Below are 21,623 nucleotides of genomic sequence, written 5' to 3' on the forward strand. Positions count from 1 at the left end.
CAATACATCCACATCCCCCACCCATCTCACTTCTCCCTTTACATTTATCACGAGGATACGGGGGATATAAATCAGGCTTCTTTTCCGGATGAATAGGCTCCAGGTCAAAAGCACCATCCAGGTCAGCATCGGCATTATCAGGCATCAGAATCTCAGGAGCAGCAACAGCAAACTGATGAACGTGCACAGGCTCCTTCTCGGGGTCAATAGGGTCTGAGTCGAAAGGATCATCTTCATCCCCGACATCAATCTTCGCAGCCATAGCGGCAACCGGCGGAGATTTGGGGGGGGGGGGGGGGGCATGCTGGTCTCCATGATCTCATTTTTTTTTTTACTTTAACATCTCTAAAACAGTTCTCCAAATGACTAACAAACTTTTCACAGCTTCATTGCCTTTCGTGGCTGCATTCCACAGTTTAACTCCTGCCTCATTCCACGAAGAGATCTCAAGTCCGGTAGACTCATCAATCCCTGGGTAATGTGTTGTCAGTCATTTCAGCATTAACTTTAAGTCTGTCTCTTTAAAGGTTGCTGCCTTCACCTTAAGAAGGACTGAAAACATCCATAAATCAGAGGCTTCTTCTAACAACCCCCTTCGTTGGCACCAAAATAAAAAGTCCACAAGTTCCTGTCGGGGTATCGAGTACCCTGTTTTCTTCGCTACGCTTCTATCGTAGCCTTTTCTATCGCTGATACAGCGAAACCCATCCCGAACCAGACCGCAGTCTGCCTGACTCACCGGTCAGCCGTGGCCACGTAATTTGAGCTCCTTTCCTGCCTCTCTCGGGCAGCCTGCCTCTCTCGGGCAGCCGGGATCTCCACCTTCTCTCGTCCGTGGTCTCTCTCTCCTGGTATCACGTCGGGGTCACCAGAATGCCGCGGCCAGGTGGAGGGGAGAAAACACTGATACGATGTAGGTTCACAAAATGCTCCGTTTATTGATTACAAGGCTGCTCTTAATATACTGTCGTACACGTGATCACGCATTACTTGATTGGCTGCCTCGCTTTGTCCACGAGGCATACACGCTCCCCTTTACCTTTCCTGATTGGTTTCAAACATTCGTGTCAGCTTAGCGTTACATCATGCTTTTGCAATTACTGGCATCCTGTTATTGCATTCCTGTTTTGCTGATCTTGACACTTCTTCCTCTTTTAACCTGGGGTCAGAAGTTCACTTTCTCACAGCTTGCTGTAAAGCCTGTTCAAGCGCCCATGCTCGACCCCCAACAGGTAATGGCGGTACTGATTTTGTGTTATGCCTTAGCTAATAAACTGTTCTTATCTCAGTCCGTGAGGGCTATATTCTTTGGATTTTCCTTCCTAACTTTCCGGGAGTTGGGGGAGTTGGTTTAAACCACGGCAATTGCAAATAAAAGACAGACTAGGGACAACATGGACACTCTCTGGAAGCTATCAGGAGAAGTGGCTACCCTGGATTTGGAGAAGGCTGAGGTTCTCAATATGTTTTTTGAATCAGTCTTCACTGGCAAATGCTCTGACCACACTACCCAAGTCCCGGAAGGCAAACACAGGGACTGTGAGAATAAAGACCTTAGGCCCACTGTATGAGAGGATCTGGTTCGAGACCATCTTAAGAACCTGAAAGTGCACAAGTCCATGGGAGCTGATGAAATCCAACCACATGTCCTGAACGAGGTGATGAATGCAGTTTCTAAGCCACTGTCCCTTGTATTTGGAAAATCATAGCAGTCAAGTGAAGTTCCCAATGAATGGAAAAAGGGAAATATAGCCCCATTGTCAAGAAGGGGAAAATGGAAGACCCAGGAAACTACAGGCCAGTCAATCTCCCCTCTGTGCCTGGCAAAATCTTGGAGGAGATTCTCACAGAAGGCATGCTAAGGCATGTGAAAAAAAAATAGATGGTTGGTTACAGCCAACATGGCTTTGCTTATGGGAAATCCTGCCTGACCAATTTGGCGGCCTTCTCTGATGGGGCTACAGAGAACTGATGGACTGGGGTAGAGCAATTGACACCATCTACTTGGACTTCTGCAAAGCATTCGAAACTGTCCCACATGACATCCTTGTCTCTAAACCAGAGAGGAATGGATTTGACAGATGGACCACTCATGGAATAAGGAATTGGCTGGATGGCTGCATGCAAAGAGTTGTGGTCAATGGCTCAGTGTCCAGCTGGAGAGCACTAACGAGTGGTGGCACCCAGGGATCTGTGTTGGGACCCGTCTTGTTCAACATCTTTGTTGGCAACATAGAGAGTGGGATTGAGTGCGCCCTCAGCAAGTCTGCTAACAACACCAAGCTGTGTGGTTCGGTTGATACACTGGAGGGAAGGAATGCCATCCAGAGGGACCTTGACATACGTGAGAGGTGGTCTGATGCCTACATCATGAAGTTCAACCAAGCCAAGTACAAGGTCTTACACTTGGGTCAGGGCAATCCCAGGTACACCTATAGACTGGGCAGAGAAGAGATTCAGAGCAGCCCTGTAGAGAAGGACTTGGGGTGTTGGTCGATGAGAAAATGAACATGAGCCGGCAGTGTGCGCTTACAGCCCGGAAAGCTAACTGTATCCTCAAAAGTAGCCTGACCTGCAGGTCAAAGGAGGTGATCCTGCCCCTCTACTCTGCTCTCATGAGACCTCCCTTGGAGTATTGTCTACAGTTCTGGTGTCCTCAGCATAAAAAGGACATGGAACTCTTAGAACAAGTCCAGAGGAGGGCCACGAGGATGATCGGGGACTGGAGCACCTCCTGTATGAAGATAGGCTGAGAAAGTTGGGACTGGTCAGCCTGGAGAAGAGAAGGCTGCGTGGAGACCTCATAGCAGCCTTCCAGTATCTGAAGGAGGCCTATAAGGATGCTGGGGAGGGACTGTTCATTAGGGACTGTAGTGATAGAACAAGGGTTAATGGGTTCAAACTGAAACAGGGGAAGTTTAGGTTAGATATAAGGAGGAAGTTCTTTACTGTGAGGGTGGTGAGGCACTGGAATGGGTTACTCAGGGAAGTTGTGAATGCTCCATCCCTGGCAGTGTTCAAGGCCAGGTTGGACAGAGACTTGGGTGACATGGTTTAGGGTGAGGCATCCCTGCCCATGTCAGGGGGGTTGGGACTAGATGATATTAACATTCTTTCCAACCCTAACTATTCTATGGTTCTATGAACTCTACTCTTTCTCTGGAGAGTTGCTTCCTAATCAGCACCACAACTAATCAATAGAGTAATTCTTGTTCATGAATGCATTATGACATCTCTTCCCTAAAGTAACTGCATTGGTTTTGGCTGAGATGAAGTTACAACAGTAATTCATAATTTCATATTGACTTCTTAAGCAATGTCAGAATATCTGAATTTACCAGTGTATTCATTTTATTGAATGAAAAGAATTAGAGAAAGAAAAAAGTTGTTAAAAACATGAAACTTCTAAACACGAACAAGAACATGCAACCATGGAAAGCAAGCTTTGCAAATATACAAGGGAATTAAGAAAAACACAGACTATAAAATGTGAATAGTGTCAAAACAATTGAAACTGACAATAAGCTCAGATATTTCAAAAATATCAAACAGTAATACTCCAACAGTGTTCTTGATTGCCGTGGATAGGTATCACATGAAAGTAACTTGTAAGAAATTGTTTTCATTTATCATAACCCACAAAGACACAAAAGAAATGACTACTGTGCCATAGAAAAGGAATTAACTGAAGCTGCAATTAAGTACAAGTACAAAAAAGCATTTACTTGTTTACTGAGAGAACTGCATTTAACTGTTTAAGCCTATTTGGCAACTAGAGTACCAAAGAGCTGCTTGCTCCCCCCCAGGACCCCAATGGGATGCAGAGAAGTCGGGAAGACAAGAAGAAAAAAAGGGTGAGAGGAAATAAAGAGACAGAAAGGAATATTCTTTATGTGCACTACAGGAACTTTATCCCCCTCTAGAGTATGAAAAGTTTTCATTGTGCTGGGACAGCCCTGTTACCAGATCCTCTAGTGTTGACTAACCAGGTGGCTTTTGCTAAATGTGTATCCCAGTGTTTGAAAGTCCCACCATCCATTGCTCTCAGTGTAGTTTTTAACAGTCCAGTGTATGGTTCAATTTTCCCAGTGGCTAGTGCATGGTAGGGGATGTGATATACACACTCAATGCAATGCTCTTTGGCCCAAGTGTCTAAAAGGTTGTTCTGGAAATGAGTCCTGTTGTCTGACTCAGCTCCCTCTGGGGTGCCATGTTGCCACAAAATCTGTTTCTCAAGGCCCAGAAGGGAGTTTCTGGCCATGGTGTGGGGCACAGCTTATGTTTCCAGGCACTCGGTTGTTGCTTCCACCATCGCAGGCACATGGCGCTTGCCTTGGTGTGTTGGTGGGAGTGTGATATAGTCAATCTGCCAGGCCTCCCCATATTTGCACTTCAGCCATCATCCTCCATACTAGAGAGGCTTTAACCGTTTAGCTTGCTTAATTGCAGCTTGTGTTTCACATTCATGAATAACCTGGGCAATAGTGTACATTGTTCAATCCACACCATGAACCCATCTGTATGTTGCATCTCTGCCCTAATGGCCTGAAGTGTCATGGGCCCATCAGGCTAAAAATAATTCACCCTTATGTTGCCAATCTAAGTTCATCTGAGTCACTTCAATCTTAGCAGCTTTATCCACTTGTTGGTTGTTCTGGTGTTTCTCAGTGGCCCAACTCTTGGGTACATGAGCATCTACATGGCATACCCTCACTACTAGGTTCTGCACCTGGGCATCAATATCTTGCACAGTGCAGCAGCCCAGATAGGTTTCCCTCTGCATTGCCAGCTGCTCTGCTTCCATTGCTGTACCACCCCCACAGGGCACTTGCCACCATCCATGAGTCAGTATAAAGTGCTGGCCGTTTTTCTTGTTCAGCAATGTCTAAGGCCAGCTGGATGTCCTTCACCTCTGCAAACTGACTCACTCACCCTGTCCTTCGGGATTTTCTGCAACTTGCCATAGAGGACTCCATACAGCTGATTTTTATCTCTGATGCTTTCCCACAGTACCACAGGACCCATCAGTAAACTGTATATTGCTTTTCACTTTATGGTAATTTATTACAGTGGAGACTCTTCAGCATTTATTATCTTGTCCTCTGGTGATATCTTTGCCTTCTGGTCAGTCCCTGATTACTTCCAAGTTTCCTGGAAGACTGGGATCAGTGTGGATCATTGCAATATTAGTAGGCATGGGCCAGGTTCCAGCACATTGTGATGATTCGTACCTCTCTGGAATTGCCAGGATGACAGCATACTTTTCCCAAAAGAATTACTATTTTTTCCATATTCCACACTTGTTCAGGGGTGAAGTTCCAAAACACTGGAGGTGGCCACTGGCCTAGGTATTTGCTCATAGTATCCCACACACTGCCATTCATAAGTATTGAGACTCGGGGTAGATCTCTGGGTGGTATTTTTAAAGACTTGTTTAACCTTAAACAAGACCTAAACCATATGTAGCAATTAACTGGTTCCTAGAAAAAGGACAAGGCTGGTTTCAAGGGTATTCAAAATCTTTAGAATTCTCAAACACTACTATAACCAGCCCAGAAGATGTAGGAGGAAGGTGTCTCCCCCATAGGTTTACTCTCCAAGGAGAAAAGGCAAAAGGTGCAATTATTAATAGTTCCAAAGAGATGACTTCTGAAGCACAGAGGTGACAGCAGTGCTGAGTACACATAACAGATAAGTTTCATGACCAGCAATTCTATCATATCACGAACCACTATTACAAATTACAACAAAATGAGAACATTAGCCCAGGCCCAAAAGATAATAAACATCAGTGAACACATACTGCAAATAAGGTGTTACACGATGCAACCCTGAGAACAGGCACAGCTCTGAGAGCAAATAAATCAACACTGTGACCAGCAACTATTAATCCAATACAGTGAATGCTTATAATAAGTTTGTTTTAACATGGTCTGGTGAGATCTGTCGTTATCTCAACCCCCTGTACTTCACACTGGGTACCAAAAAGGACTGCCATGGTTTAAGCCCAGCCAGGAACTAGAGCAACCACAAATCCACTTGCAGTTACTATAGCATTACTGCTTTCCATTTTGCTGCTATCCAGTTACTTTTCTTTGTCTTTCCCTTGAAATGCAGCAAAAAAATTGCATTTTTTTCTCAGATTTTCATTGCACCTACCTACAACAGAGTGTATTTCTCAAAAAAAATGTTTATAGTTATGTCTTCTTTCCAAAATCTTTTTTTCCCTCTTTCTGAAATATTGTCAGCTATTCAGTGGATTTATTATACCCAGGCTTTATGCATATAGTTCAACAGTTTACTTCTGTGAACATACTCTCCAACCTTCACAACAAATTGAAAAATTTTTTCATGTTGAAAGAACATCTTACAAAATTAAGACTTTGTCAGAAACACACTGTCAGCATTGTCCTGGGTTCAGCTGCAGCAGTTATTTTTCTCCTTTCTAATAGCTGGCACCAGGAGGATGGTGCTTAAACCACGACAAGCACTCAAGCTCATAGGTTCTGATTTCCTATATGGTTTTGATCACAGATATCAGAACAAGTCATAGAATCATAGAACCATAGAAAAGTTAGGGTTGGAAAGGACCTCAATATCATCTAGTTCTAACCCCCCTGCCATGGGAAGGGACACCTCACACTAAACCATATCACCCAAGGCTTCATCCAACCTGGCCTTGAACACTGCCAGGGATAGAGCATTCACAACCTCAATGGGCAACCCATTCCAGCAACTCACCACCCTAACAGTAAAGAATTTCTTCCTTATATCCAGTCTAAACCTCTGCTGCTTAAGTTTCAACCCGTTACCCCTTGTTCTATCACTACAGTCCCTAATGAATAGTCCCTCCTCAGCATCCCTGTAGGCCCCCTTCAGATACTGGAAGGCTGCAATGAGGTCTCCACACAGCGTTCTCTTCTCCAGGCTGAACAGCCCCAACTTTCTCAGCCTGTCTTCATACAGGAGGTGCTCCAGTCCCCTGATCATCCTCGTGGCCCTCCTCTGGACTTGTTCTAACAGTTCCACGACATTTCCATGTGGAGGACACCAGAACTGCACAAAGTACTCCAAGTGAGGTCTCACAAGAGCAGAGTAGAGGGGCAGGATCACCTTCGACCTGCTGGTCACACTTCTTTTGATGCAGCCCAGGATACAGTCGGCTTTCCTGGCTGTGAGAGCAAACTGCTGGCTCATGTTCATTTTCTCATCGACCAACACCTCCAGGTCCTTCTCTGCAGGACTACCATGAATTTCCTTTTTGCCCAACCTGTAGCTGTGTCTGGGATTGCTCCAACCCAGGTGTAGGACCTTGCACTCGTCATGGTTAAACTTCATGAGGCTGGCATCAGCCCACTTCACAAGCGTGTCAAGGTCCTCTGAATGGCATTTCTTCCCTCCAGCATATCAACAGAACCGCACAGCTTGGGGTCATCAGCAAACTGGCTGAGGGCACACTCAATCCCACTGTCCATGTCACAGACAAAGATGGTAAACAAGACCTATCCCAACACCGATCCCCAAGGGACACCACTCGTTACTGGTCTCCAGCTGGACATTGAACCGTTGACCACAACGCTTTGAGTGCAACCTTCCAGCCAGTTCTTTATCCACCGAGTGGTCCACCTATCAAATTCATGATACTCCAATTTAGAGACAAGGATGTCATGTGGGACAGTGTCAAATGCTTTGCACAAGTCCAGGTAGATGACATCAACGGGTATAACCCTGTCCATCACTTTTGTAGCCCCGTCATCGGAGGCCACCAAATTGGTCACGCAGGATTTCCCCTTAATGAAGCCATGCTGGCTGTCACGAACCACCTTGTTTTTCATGTGCCCTAGCATGCCTTCCAAGAGAATCTGCTCCAAGATTTTGCCAGGCACAGTGGTGAGACTGACTGGTCTGTAATTCCCTGCGTCATCCTTTTTTCCCCTTCTTGAAAATAGGGGTTATATTTCTCTTTTTCCAGTTGTCGAGAAATTCACCTGACTGCCATGATTTTTCCAAGATGATGGCCGGTGGCTTAGCAACTTCATTCGCCAGTTCCTTCAGGACCCACGGATGGATTTCAGCAGATCCCATGGATTTGTGCACATTCAGGTTCTTAAGATGGTCTCGAACCAGATCCTCTGCTACAGTGGGCCTAAGCTCTTTATTCTCAAAGTCCCTGTGTCTGCCTTCCAAGACTTGGGTGGTGTGGTCAGAGCCTTTGCCAGTGAAGACCGAGGCAAAGAAGTAATTCAGAATCTTGACCTTGTCCAAATCCAGGGTAGCCACTTCTCCTGATAGCTTCCAGAGAGGGCTCACATTGTCCCTAGTCTGTCCCTTTTATTTGCAATGTAACTATAGAATCCTTTCCTGTTATCTTTCTCATCCTTACCCAAGTTTAATGCTAACTGGGCCTTAGCTTTCCTAACCTGGTCCCTATTTTCCCAGACAACATCCCTGTATTCATCCCAGGCCGCCTGTCCTTGCTTCCACCTTTTATAAGCCTCTTTCTTCCTGTGAATTTTTCTCAGCAGCTCCTTATCCATCCAAGGAGGTCTCCTGGCCCTCCTGCTGCACTTCCTTCTAGTTGGGACGCAACACTCCTGAGCTTGTAGCAGGTGATCCTTGAATATTAACCAAGAGTCTTGGGCCCCCCTGCCCTCTAGGGCTTTATCCCATGGAACCTTACTAAGCAGGCTCCTGAAGAGACCAAAGTCTGCTCTCTTGAAGTCCAGGGCAGTGAGCTTGTTGCACCCTCTTCTCACTGTCCTGAGGACCTCGAATTCGACCATCTCATGATCACTGCATCCAAGACTTCCCTGGAGCATCACATTTCCACCGAGCCGTTCCCTGTTGGTGAGCACGAGGTCAAGCATGGCACCTCTCCTTGTCAGCTCCTCTATTGCTTGCAGAAGGAAGTTGTGTTCCACACAATCAAGAAACCTCCTGGATTGCTTGTGCCAGGCCATACGGTCGCTCCAACAGATGTCAGGGTGGTTCAAGTCCCCCATGAGAACAAGGGCCTGTGAGTGTGAGGCTTCTCCTCTTTGTAGAGTTCTTCATCCACAGGACCTGATGAGATGCATCCACGGGTCCTCAGGGAACTGGCAGATGATGTTGCCAAGCTATTATCCATCATATTTGAGAAGTTGTGGCAGTCAGGTGTAGTTACTGCTGACTGGAAAAGGTGAAATATACACCCATTTTTAAAAAGGGAAATCAGGAAGACTCAGGGAGCTACAGGCCAGTCAGTCTCACCTCCAGTTCCTGGCAAGATCATGAAGCAGATGGACAATAAGGGGTTGATTGGTTTTTGACAGCAAACATGGCTTCCCTAAGGTGAGATAGTGCCTGAACAATATGGTGGCCTTCTGGTTTAGTGTGAGGTGTCCCTGCCCATGGCAGGGGGATTGGAACTAGATGATCTTGAGGTCCTTTTCAATCCTAACTATTCTATGATTCTATGATTCTATAATGGCGCCATGGCATTGGTGGATAAGAGAAGTGCAACTGACATCATCTACCTATTTGTTCTCAGACAACTGTGAGAGAAGTGTAGAGAACAGAATAAAGGGCTCTATGTCACTTTCGTTGACCTCACCAAAGCTTTTGACACTGTGAGCAGAAAAGACCTGTGGCTGATCTTGGAACGACTAGATTGTGCCCCCAAGTTCCTCAAAATGATTATTCTGTTACATGTGGATCAGCAAGGCCAAGTCAGATATGGCAGTGCACTCTCTGAGCCCTTCCCAATAACCAATGGTGTGAAACAAGGTTGTGTTCTTGCACCAGCTTCATTCCCAATCTTCTTCAGCATGATGTTCCAAAGGGCTATGGTAGACCTCAACGAACAAAATGGCATTTATATTTGATATTGTACTGATGGGAGCCTATTCAATCTAAGGTGACTGAAGGCCCACACTAAGACCTTAAATCATCTTGTCGGTGAACTGCTTTGTGCTGACGATGCCGCTCTTGTTGCCCACACAGAAGCAGCTCTGCAGCGCTTAACATCTTGCTTTGTGAAGGCAGATGAGCTTTTGGGGCTGGAAGTCAGGTTGAAGAAGACAGTTGTTCTCTACCAACCTGCACCACAATAAAATTACCATCATCCCCGCATTACCATTGGCGGGTCAGAGCTTAAGTCAGTTCAGCAGTTCAGCTATCTGGGAAGCATTATTTCCTCAGACCCCACGATCGACAAAGAGATAGATAACAGAATAGCAAAGGCATACAGAGCCTTCAGAAAACTCCATAAAAGAGTCTAGTACAACAAACACCTGAAGAAAAGTACAAAGATTAGTGTATATAGAGCCATTGTACTGTCTACTCTTTTATGTGTCTGAATCATGGGTTATCTACCGTCATCATCTGTGAGTCCTTGAACGCTTCCATCAGCACTGCCTCTGTACAATTCTAAACATCCATTGGACTATGTGTCAAACGTTACTGTCCTTGAACAGGCAGGGGTCACCAGTATCGAGGCCATATTGCTGAAATCACAGCTGCGCTGAGCAGGGCACATCTCCAGGATGGAGGATCCCTGCCTCCCTAAAATTGTGTTTTACAGTGAACTTGCCACCGGCTCCCACCTCAAAGAGGAGATATAAGGACTCCCTGAAACAATACCTCAGCCTTGGTCATATTGACTATCATCAGTGGTCCACCTTGGCCTCCAATCAGGAGACTTGGAGACATACTATACATAATGCTGTTGTCTCCTTTGAGAACACATGCAGAATTAGTCTCGAGGAGAAAAGACAAAGTAGAAAGAATCGTGCCTCGCCTATACCATCGAAGGAGACCTTTCACTGTGCTTTTTGCAACCAGATTTGCCTATCCCACATTGGCCTTTTTAGTCATCAGCGCACTTGTATTAAGCATGAGTAAAGCCCTTCCCAAATCTTCGTTTGCAAAGTCAAACCATCATCATTATTACTGGTGACAGCAGTAGTGGTTTTGTGTTATACCTTAGTTACTGGACAGTTCTTATCTCAACCCATGGGAGTTACATTCTTTCAATTGTCCTCCCCATCCCTCCGGGCTAGGGGGGGAGGAGGAAGGTGGGGAGTGAGCGAGCAGCTGCATGGTTCTGGGTTGCTGTTTGGGCTTAAATCAGAGAAGTTACCCAGAGAAGTTGTGGATGCTACATCCCTGTAAGTGTTTAAGGCCAGCTTGGATGGGGCTTTGAGCAACCTGGTCTAGTGGAAGGTGTTTCTTCCCATAGCAAGAGGGTTGGAAGTAGATGATCTTTAAGGTCCCTTCCCACCCAAAACACATGATTCTGTGAACCAGCAAGCATCAGGGAATATATATGTTTAGGAACTACCATGCAGTCCAACGACACTAAAAGACTCAAAGGTCTAGATAGGAAGTGGTTATTAACCATTTGTACAGTATCTGTGAGGGTGGTAAGTCACTGGAACAGGTTGTCCAAAAAAATGTTAAATGCTCCATCACTGGCAGTGTTCAAAGCTGTTGGACAGAGCCTTGGGTGACATGGTCTAGGGTGACGTGACCCTGTCCATGGCAGGGGAGCTGGAACTAGATGATCTTAAGGTCCTTTCCAACCCTGACTGTTCTATGAGTCTATGATTCAGCTGCTTCAGCTGAAATAGCAGCACTCAGTGAAATCCATAGCTTCAAAGAAGAAACATGAATACACAAATGTGCTTCCAGATTTTTTAATTGCTCTCCCACATAGCCTTAAAATCTATGATTCTATGATTAATATTGCTTTAATGCACAGATGCATTTTACCCATTACCTGTATCTGCCTACATATTAAGCTTTATCACTCCATCCCAACAATGTTAGATTTGTTTGAATAGTTAATTCATGATCAACACTGTAAAACCTAGCTATACCAAGACAAAAGACATGAAAACATTGTCATGCTTAGAGCCACACTTACTTACCTGCTCTAGAGGGGTACAATAAAATTGCAGCCTTTGTCTGCTCCTAGAGCAGACAAGTTTTCAGCTTATCACCTAACACTGTCAGTGAAAACAATGTAATTCAGTATTGGGTAGAATGTGCACAGACACAAACACACAGACTAGAAGTCCATTCTACTGTGTGGTGGGTTGACATTGTCTGGACACCAGGGTCCCACAAAAGCTTCTCTATCACTCCCTCAACAACAACTGGACAATGGAGAGAAAAAATATAATGAAAGGCTTATAGGTCGACATAAAGACAAGGAGATCACTCAGTGGTTAACATTACAGGCAAAACAGGCTTGAATTGGGGAAATTAATTTATTGCCAATCAAGAACAGAGTACAATAATGGGAAACAAAAACAAATGTTAATACACCTTCCCCCCATGCTTAACTTGACACTTTGCTTCTCTAACCTCCTCCACCCAAGGAGCACAAGGGGATAGGGAACTGGGGTTGTGGTCATAGAATCACAGAATCATAGAATCATAGAATAGTTAGGGTTGGAAAGGACCTTAAGATCACCTAGTCCCAACCCCCCTGCCATGGGCAGGGATGCTTCACCCTAAACCATGTCACCCAAGACTCTATCCAACATGGCCTTGAAAACTGCCAGTGATGGAGCATTTACCATTTCTTTGGGCAAGCTGTTCCAGTGCCTCACCAACCTAACAGCAAAGAACTTCTTCCTTATATCTAAACTGAACTTCCTCTGTTTTAGTTTGAACCCATTACCCCTTGTCCTATCACTACAGTCCCTGATGAAGAGTCTGTCATGGTTTAAACCCAACCAGTAACTCAGAAACATGCAGCCATTCACTCACTCCCCTCCTTCTTCCCCCCCCCCACTTCTGGAGAGATGGGGAGGTGAACTGAAAGAATGTAAATCCCATGGGTTGAGAGAAGAACAGTTCAATAACTAAAGTATAATACAAAACTACTACCACTACTAATAATAATGATAAAGGAAATAACAAGGGGAGAGAATATAAAGCTAAAAGGGAAAAGGGAAAAAAACCCCAGTAAACACAAGTGAGCACAATACAATTGCTCATCACCTGCTGAATGATACCTAGCCTGACCCGAGCAATCATCTGTGCCTTCCGGGTGTCTCCCCCCAGTTTACATACTGAGCAAGACATGCTGTGGTATGGAATACCCCTTGGGCTAATTTGGATCAGGTGTCCTGTCTCTGCTTCCTCCCAGATTCTTGTGCCCCTCTTCCCTGGCAGAGCATGAGAGACTGAAAAGTCCTTGAGCAGGGTAAGCATTACTTGATAACAAAAACGTTGGTGTGTTCTCAGGATTGTTCTCATTGTTGAAAACACAGCACTGCATCAGCTACTAAGAAGAAGAAAAATAACTGTTACAACTGAATCCAGGACAATATCCAACCCTTATTCCATACCACTCACGTAATGCTCAAATCCCACATTTTTCAATATATCATCGCTTTTTGTCTCATGACATACATAAATACACACACACGTGCACGCACAAAGAGACAGATATCATTTCCTAGTCCATGGACCATCCATACAAAACTTGCACGTTCAGTCCATGTCAGGCTCCATCTGTTGTAACAGTCTTTCAGGGAGGAGAGATGGTGTGTAGTGTTGGATTGTTGCTGGCTGATGACACTGCTGAACTTGTCTGATCACTGCTGAGCTCATCTGGTTTCATCAAATTTCATTCTTTCTTGGGGTGACTATCAGAGGGAAGGCAGGTTCAGGAGATGGTGAGCTGAGGACGGTTCTGGGAGACTCCAATTACTGCTTCTGGCTTTTCCCATGACTTCATTCTCTGCTGAAGATCATGACAGCACATATCTTCTTTTCAAAGCCCAGAGTGATGGAGATGGGCATCTAGCTGATGGGCTACAAAAGTGTTATATAGCAGGCAACAGCACTGAGTTCATTGGCTGTTTCCCTCCCATATTAAAACCCCTTGAGGCACACACCAGATTTAGCTATCTTCCACCTTACTCATCAGGTAAATCCAGGTCCCTGAGTGAAAGCAATCCCACAAGCAGGATTGTCCTTACCTGAAGCAGGAATGATCCAGACTGTCTTCCCCAGCCAATTCTTTATATAGACCACAGGAATTTTATCCCCCTCTACAGTATGTAAATGTTCTGCTTGGGCTGGGCCATCCCTGTTGGCAGATCCTCTGGTGTTGATCAACAGGGTGAATTTTGCTAAATGTGTATCCCAATGTTTGGAAGTCCCACCATCCATTTCTTTCAGTGTAGTTTTTAACAGTCCTTGGTTCAATTTTCCCAGATGCTAATGAATGGTAGGGGATATGATATACTCACTTGATTCCATGCTCTTTGGACCAAGTGTCTATAAGGTTATTCAGGAAATGAGTCCCATTGTCTGAATCAATTCTTCGTGAGGTGTGTCACCTCAAGACTTGTTTCTCAAGGCCCAGGATAGTGTTCCAGGCAGTGGCGTGGGACAGAGTGTTTCCAGGCATAGAATCAGAGAATAGCATCCAGTGATTGCTTTCACCATTGTAAGCACACAGCACTCGGCAGGTGTGTGAGAGTGTGATATAGTCAGCATGCCAGGACTCCCCATATTTGCACTTCAGCCATTGTCCTTGTCATGGTTTAAGCCCAGTCACATAGCAGGGGGGAATGTCAGCGACCAACGCGGGGCACAAAGGGTTGAGATAATGACAGATCTGACTAGAGTGTGTTTAATCGTATTTGTGATAAGCATTCATTGTTTTGCATTAATAATCACTTGTCATAATGCTGATTTATTGGCTTTCAAAGTTGTTTCTCTTGATCTCAGTTTCAGCATTTCATACCTTAAAGTACAGTGACACATGATTCGGAGAAAACTCCAGGAACAAACTTGCCAACAAAGTTTTCAAGCTGACAAGCAGGTAATCTTTATGGCGGTACCAGGAGACACGGAGGATAGCTCCTCCTAATGTGTGTCTCTCTATTGCTACACAAGCCATCCTTATATAGTCCCTGGGGCATACATACATATTCATGAGGCTACGTATGGATTACGTTATTTTCCAGAAAGTTTCCCGCATGCGTACAAAAATGTGGTAGTGGTCTCTGAGGGTCGTTTACTTCTTCCAACAATCTTCATCACTTCTGGCAGCCTTTGAAGCATGTGCAGTAGATGCTTATACCAGTTTAATTGGTTCCTTAGCACCAGAGACATAATAATCCTCCTATCCTCCTACTTATCAGTTAGTTTAACTGTAGCCCATCCTGGACACCTGCCATTCCCAAATACTCCTTATCCCTGTGTCCTGTTCTTCTAGACTGTTTTTCTTAAGTCTATGTCAACTATAGCGATTTACCTTGTACAAGAATTCTCAGTATGTTCTCTAGCTGTACTCTCTTTTTTTTATATGTATCATTCAACTCAGTAATTTTCCATTGCTACTGTTACAAAGCCATAAAATTTAACATTGCTTCAGACTAATTCTAAAGGTTTATATATTCCATTTTATGATTTTGTGTTCCCATTGTTTCAGTCCACCCCTTGATCATAAGCCCATCTGTATGTTGCATCTCTGCCCTGATGGACTGAAGTGTCATGGGCCCACCGGACCAAAAATAATTCACCTTTATGTTGCCAATCTAAGTCCATCTGAGCCACTTCAGTCTTAGCAGCTTGATCCACCTGTTGGTTTTTCTGATGTTCCTTGGTGGCCTGACTCTTGGGTACATGACGTACCTTCACCACCATGTTCTGCATAGGGGCAGTGATATCTTGCCACAGTGCAGCAGCCCAGATGGGTTTACCTCTGCATTACCAGTTACTCTGCTACCATTGCTACAACCACCCACACACACATTTATCACCATCAATGAGTCAGTATAGAGATAAATTACTGACCACTTTTCTCATTCAGCCATGTTCAAGGCCAGGCTTTCACCTCTGCTAACTGACTCAACTTGCCTTCTCCTTCAGCAGTTTCTAACACTTGTAGTGGAAAACTCAATACAGCTGATTTCCATCTCTGATGCTTTTCCACAATATGGCAGGACCTATCAGTAAACAAGGCATACTGCTTCTCACTTGCTGACTGTTATGCATTAGTGTTTCTTCTGCATTTATCAACTCCTCCTCTACCAATCTGAAATCAGTACACTTTGGACAGTCCATGATAACTTCTAGAATTCCTGGACAACTGGGATTTCTTATTTGAGCTCATTATGAAATTAGTATGGCCCACATAGACCATATAGCATCAGTTGCATGATGTGTGGAAGAGATGGTCTCTTTAAACATCCAGCACAGCACAGGCAAATGAGGTGCCAGGAGGAGCTGTGTTTCAGTACCAACCACTTCTGAAGCAGCTTGCACCACTTCTAGGCTGCCAATATATCTTTTTCAATTTGAGTATACCTAGCCTTGGATCCTCTGTATACCTGACTCCAAAAGCCAAGGGGTCAACCTCTAGTCTCACTTGCACCTTTCTGACAGAGGCTCCAGGTAAGACCATTCTCCCCCACTGTGGGTATAATGCACATTATTCACATCTTGACATGTTCAAACTGGCCCAAGGGCTACTGCATGAACTATCTCTCATTTAATTTGTACAAAGGCTTGCTGCTGTTCAGGGCCCAATTTGAAATCATTCTTCTTCATAGACATCACAGAAACATGGTGGGATGGCTCCTTTGACTGGAGTGTTGGAATGGAAGGTTACAGGCTTTTTAGAAAAGACAGGCCCGGTAGGAGGGGAGGGGGAGTTGCCCTTTATGTTAGGGATAGGCTGGTGAGTATAGAACTCTCTCTGGGGACAGGTGATCAGTTAACAGAAAGTTTGTGGGTCAGGGTTACAGGGAAAACAGGGATGGGAGACATTACTGCGGGGATATGTTACAGACCGCCTGATCAAGAGGAACCTGTGGATGAAGAACTCTACAAATAGGAAAAGCTTCACACTCACAGGCCCTTGTTCTCATGGGGGACTTCAACCACCCTGATATCTGTTGGAGTGACTGGAAAAAGGGAAATATAACCCCCATTTTCAAGAAGGGGAAAATGGATAACCCAGGGAATTACAGTCTCACCTCTATGCCTGGCAAAATCTTGGAGCAGATTCTCCTGGAAGGGATGCTGGGGCACATGAAAAACAACAACGTGCTTGGTGATAGCCAGCATGGCTTCACTAAGGGGAAATCCTGCCTGACCAATTTGGTGGCCTTCTATGACGAGGCTACAAAAATGATGGACAGGGGTACAGCAGTTGATGTCATCTACCTGGACTTGTGCAAAGCGTTTGACACTGTCCCACAAGAAATCATTGTCACTAAATTGGAGAGGCATCAATTTGATAGGTGGTCCACTCGGTGGATAAAAACTGTCTGGATGGGCGCGTGCAAAGACTTGTGGTCAACGGTTCAATGTCCGGTTGGAAACCAGTAACGAGTGGTGTCCCTCAGGGATCGGTGTTGGGATAGGTCTTGTTTAACATCTTTGTCTGTGACATGGACAGTGGGATTGAGTGCGCCCTCAGCAAGTTTGCCGATGACACCAAGCTGTGTGGTTCAGTTGATATGCTGGAGGGAAGGAATGCCATTCAGAGGGACCTTGACACTCTTGTAAGGTGGACTGATGCCAGCCTCATGAAGTTTAACCATGCCAAGTGCAAGGTCCTACACCTGGGCCGGAGGAATCCCAGACACAGCTACAGGTTGGACAAAAAGGAAATTCAGAGCAGCCCTGCAGAGAAGGATCTGGGGGTGTTGGTCAATGAGAAAATGAACATGAGCCAGCTGTGTGCGCTTGCAGCCCAGAAAGCCGACTGTATCCTGGGCTGCATCAAAAGAAGTGTGACCAGCAGGTCGAAAGAGGTGATCCTGCCTCTCTACTCTGCTCTCGTGAGACCTCACTTGGAGTATTGTGTGCAGTTCTGGTGTCCTCAACATAAAAAGGACATGGAACTCTTAGAACAAGTCCAGAGGAGGGCCACAAGGTTGATCATGGGACTGGAGCACCTCCCATATGAAGACAGGCTGAGAAAATTGGGGCTGTTCAGCCTGGAGAAGAGAAGGCTGCATGGAGACCTCATAGCAGCCTTCCAGTATCTGAAGGGGGCCTACAGGGATGCTGGGGATGGACTATTTGATAGGAACTGTAGCGACTGGACAAGGGGTAACAGTTTCAAACTTAAACAGGGAAAGTTTAGACTGGGTATAAGGAAGAAATTCTTTACTGTTTAGGGTGGTGAGGTACTGGAATGGGTTGCCCAGGGAGGTTGCGAATGCTCCATTCTTTCGTGGTTTAAACCCAGCCACCCAGCTCGTTCACTCAATCGCCCCCTTGCTCCCTCAACTCCCGGAGACTTGGGGAGGAGGATCAAAAGAATGTAGCTCCCCTGGGTTCAGAGAAGAACAGTTTAATAACTAAGGTATAACACAAAACACTACTGCTGCCACAAATAATAACCTGCTGGTCACGCTTCTTTTGGTGCAGCTCAGTATGTGTTTGCTTTCTAGGCTACAAGCTCACACTGCTGGCTCATGTTCATTTTCTCATAGAGCAACACCCCCAAGTCCTCCTCCGGAGGGCTGCAATGAATTTCCTTTTTGCCCAACCTGTAGCTGTATCTGGGATTGCTCCAAGCCAGGTGTAGTACCTTGCACTTGTCATGGTTATATTTCATGAGATTGGCATCAGCCCATGTATCTGAAGGGGGCCTACAGGGATGCTGGTGAGGGACTATTCATTAGGGACTGTAGTGATAAGACAAGGGGCAACAGGTTGAAATTTAAACAGCAGAGGATTGGACTGGATATAAGGAAGAAATTCTTTACTGTTAGGGTGGTGAGGTTCTGGAATGGGTCGCCCAGGGAGGTTGTGAATGCTCCATCCCTAGCAGTGTTCAAGGCCAGATTGGACAAAGCCTTGGGTGATATGGTTTAGTGTGAGGTGTCCCTGCCCATGGCAGGGGGGTTGGAACTAGATGATTGTGGGAATTCTTAAAGAGCCAAGGCCATGTAGTGAGCAATCCTGATACCCTGAGCCTTGTTAATGTTAAGTAAGAAGATTTTTGGCAGGCATAAGCAAGGTCAATTGTCTTGTTAGGCCTCTGTAATTTTCCAGTGAAAACGTGCAGAGAATGATCTCTGCCAAGGTTGTAGTTTCCCACTGTATTTTTAGAGTAAAGTATTTAATCACAATTATGACAAGTTGTAAACATTAGCTCTGTAAGCGATAGTAACCTCTAGACTAGCCAATTAGAGCTCAGTATCTAAGGCTGTTACATAAGGGAGTAAGGCTATAAGAAGAGCACTGTATCTAATAAATTTTGGCAATCCTTTGATCATATTGATTGTCTCTGCGTTGTCTGGGACTCCTGCGTCGATACAAGTGGCGCCCAAACAGGGACCCTCAGATCGGTAATCTTCGCAGAGGTTTTGAAGTCCAATCAGGAACGAGGGAGTAGGAGCCGGCTGAAATCGGCGCTGCCCTGGCACTGCGGAAGTCAGCTAGCTGCAAAGCTGGGATCTCGCCCTGATCAGGAGAGCGGCCAGGGAGGAGATGAGGCACTCGCTATCAAAAGATGAACAGGCAGTAATGGAGCTCCTCCCACATTTTCTCTATAAGAGAGGCCTAGAATACGATAGTGCCGCCTTACAAAGGCTGTTAAAATGGTCCCGAGACCGTGGTCTTCTGCTCACTGTGCAGGCAGCGTTTGAAGTTTCTGAATGGGAACGTATAGGACAGATGCTGTGGGACAAGATCAGTAATGGGAACGTACTCGGAGGTAGAAGCCTCGGAACAGAGTCTATGCTAAAAAGATTGTTGCTCTGGAGTAAGGAGTTAATTGTGGGAGTCGGCGAAGCTTTTAATCTCGAGACTTGGGAGAAAATTACTAAGGAAGAAGCCTCTGATTTATGGGTGTTTTCAGTCCTTCTTAAGGTGAAGGGAGCAACCTTTAAAGAGACAGACTTAAAGTTAATGTTGAAATGGTTGAAGACGCGTTACCCAGAGACTGATGAGTCTACTAGATTTGAGATGTCTTTGTGGAATGAGGCAGGAGATAAACTGTGGAATGCAGCCACGAAAGGCAATGACACTGTGAAAAATTTGCAAGTCATTTGGAGAACTGTTTTAGAGACGTTAAAGTAAAAAAATGAGATCACGGAGACCAGCGCGCCCCCCCTCCTTGAACCTCTGCCGGTTGCCGCCGCAGAAGCAAAGAATGAGAACAGGGATGAAGATGTCATTTCGACCCGAGTCCTATTGACCCTGACAAGAAGCCCGTGCATGTTCATCAGTTTGCTGTTGCTGCTCCTGAGATTCTGACCCCTGATAATTCCAATGCTGACTTGGATCATCCTTCTGACCTGGAGCCTATTCATCTGGAAAAGAAGCGTGGTTTATATCCCCCAGATCCTCATGATAAATGGGCAACTGTAAAGGGAGTAGCGAGACAGGTGGGTGATGCAGCAGTGTGTGCTTACAGCCCAGAAAGCCAACCGTATTCTGGGCTGCATGAAAAGAAGCGTGACCAGCAGGTCAAAGGAGGTGATCCTGCCCCTCTCCTCTGCTCTCATGAGACATCACTTGGAGTATTGCATGCAGTTCTGGTGTCCTCAGCATAAAAAAGACATGGTACTGTTAGAACAAGTCCAGAGGAGGGCCACGAGGATGATCAGGGGACTGGAGCACCTCCGTATGAAGACAGGATGAGAACGTTGGGGCTGTTCAGCCTGGAGAAGAGAAGGCTGCATGGAGACCTCATAGCAGCCTTCCAGTATCTGAAGGGGGCCTACAGGGATGCTGGGGATGGACTGTTCATCAGGGAATGTAGTGATAGGACAAGGGGTAACGGGTTGAAACTTAAACAGCAGAGGTTTAGACTGGATATAAGGAAGAAATTATTTACTGTTAGGGTGGTGAGATGCTGGAATGGGTTGCCCAGGGAGGTCGTGAATGCTCCATCCCTGGCAGTTTTCCAGGCCAGGTTGGATGAAGCCTTGGATGATATCGTTTAGTGTGAGGTGTCCCTGCCCATGGCAGGGCTGTTGGAACTAGATGATATTGAGGTCCTTTCCAACCCTAACTATTCTATGATTCTGTGATTCTATGCAGATGTATTGCACGGTTTCCCATGGTGTGTGTGCTGAATTCATGTATTGTGTGCTTTCCGTGTGGTGTATATGCTGGATCAAAAACCACGGTGGGAAGGTCTCTCGTATGCTCTTATCAGGAGTATCAGGTGGACCGTAGCAGACTGTGGAGTTGGGACCCCATATACGACTCCTTTGATACAGTCTCTCTGTGATACTCATGTACTAGAAGTTGGTAAATAACAGTATGTCCATGTTTCTATCAACCCTTGGAAACCTTTATAGATACGGCTTGCCACTTCTTCCAACATAGGCTAGCCACCTGTGTCGGAAGGAGTGTGCATTTTGGTCAGTATAAAAGCCCAAGCCTCATGCGATGTGAGGGAGGCAGACCCTCTGCGGGGACGCCCGCTAAGGTTGAGCTTTCCACCTCGCGCTGCAGTGATGCTTCTTGGAGCTGGTTTCCTGATAGTCTTCACAAGGTCCTAGTGTCATTTTCTGCATGTGGGACTGTGTAGAGGGAGTAATGATTATCTGGATTTTGTGTTTCAAATATTGCAGTTGTGTGGAGTGTGCTTGTGGGATCCCATGTGTGTGTGTGTGTGTGATGAGGGCAGACAGTTTTCT

The sequence above is a fragment of the Melopsittacus undulatus genome (genome assembly GCF_012275295.1).
Source record: "Melopsittacus undulatus isolate bMelUnd1 chromosome W unlocalized genomic scaffold, bMelUnd1.mat.Z SUPER_W_unloc_5, whole genome shotgun sequence".
Taxonomy (NCBI): Eukaryota; Metazoa; Chordata; class Aves; order Psittaciformes; family Psittaculidae; genus Melopsittacus; species Melopsittacus undulatus.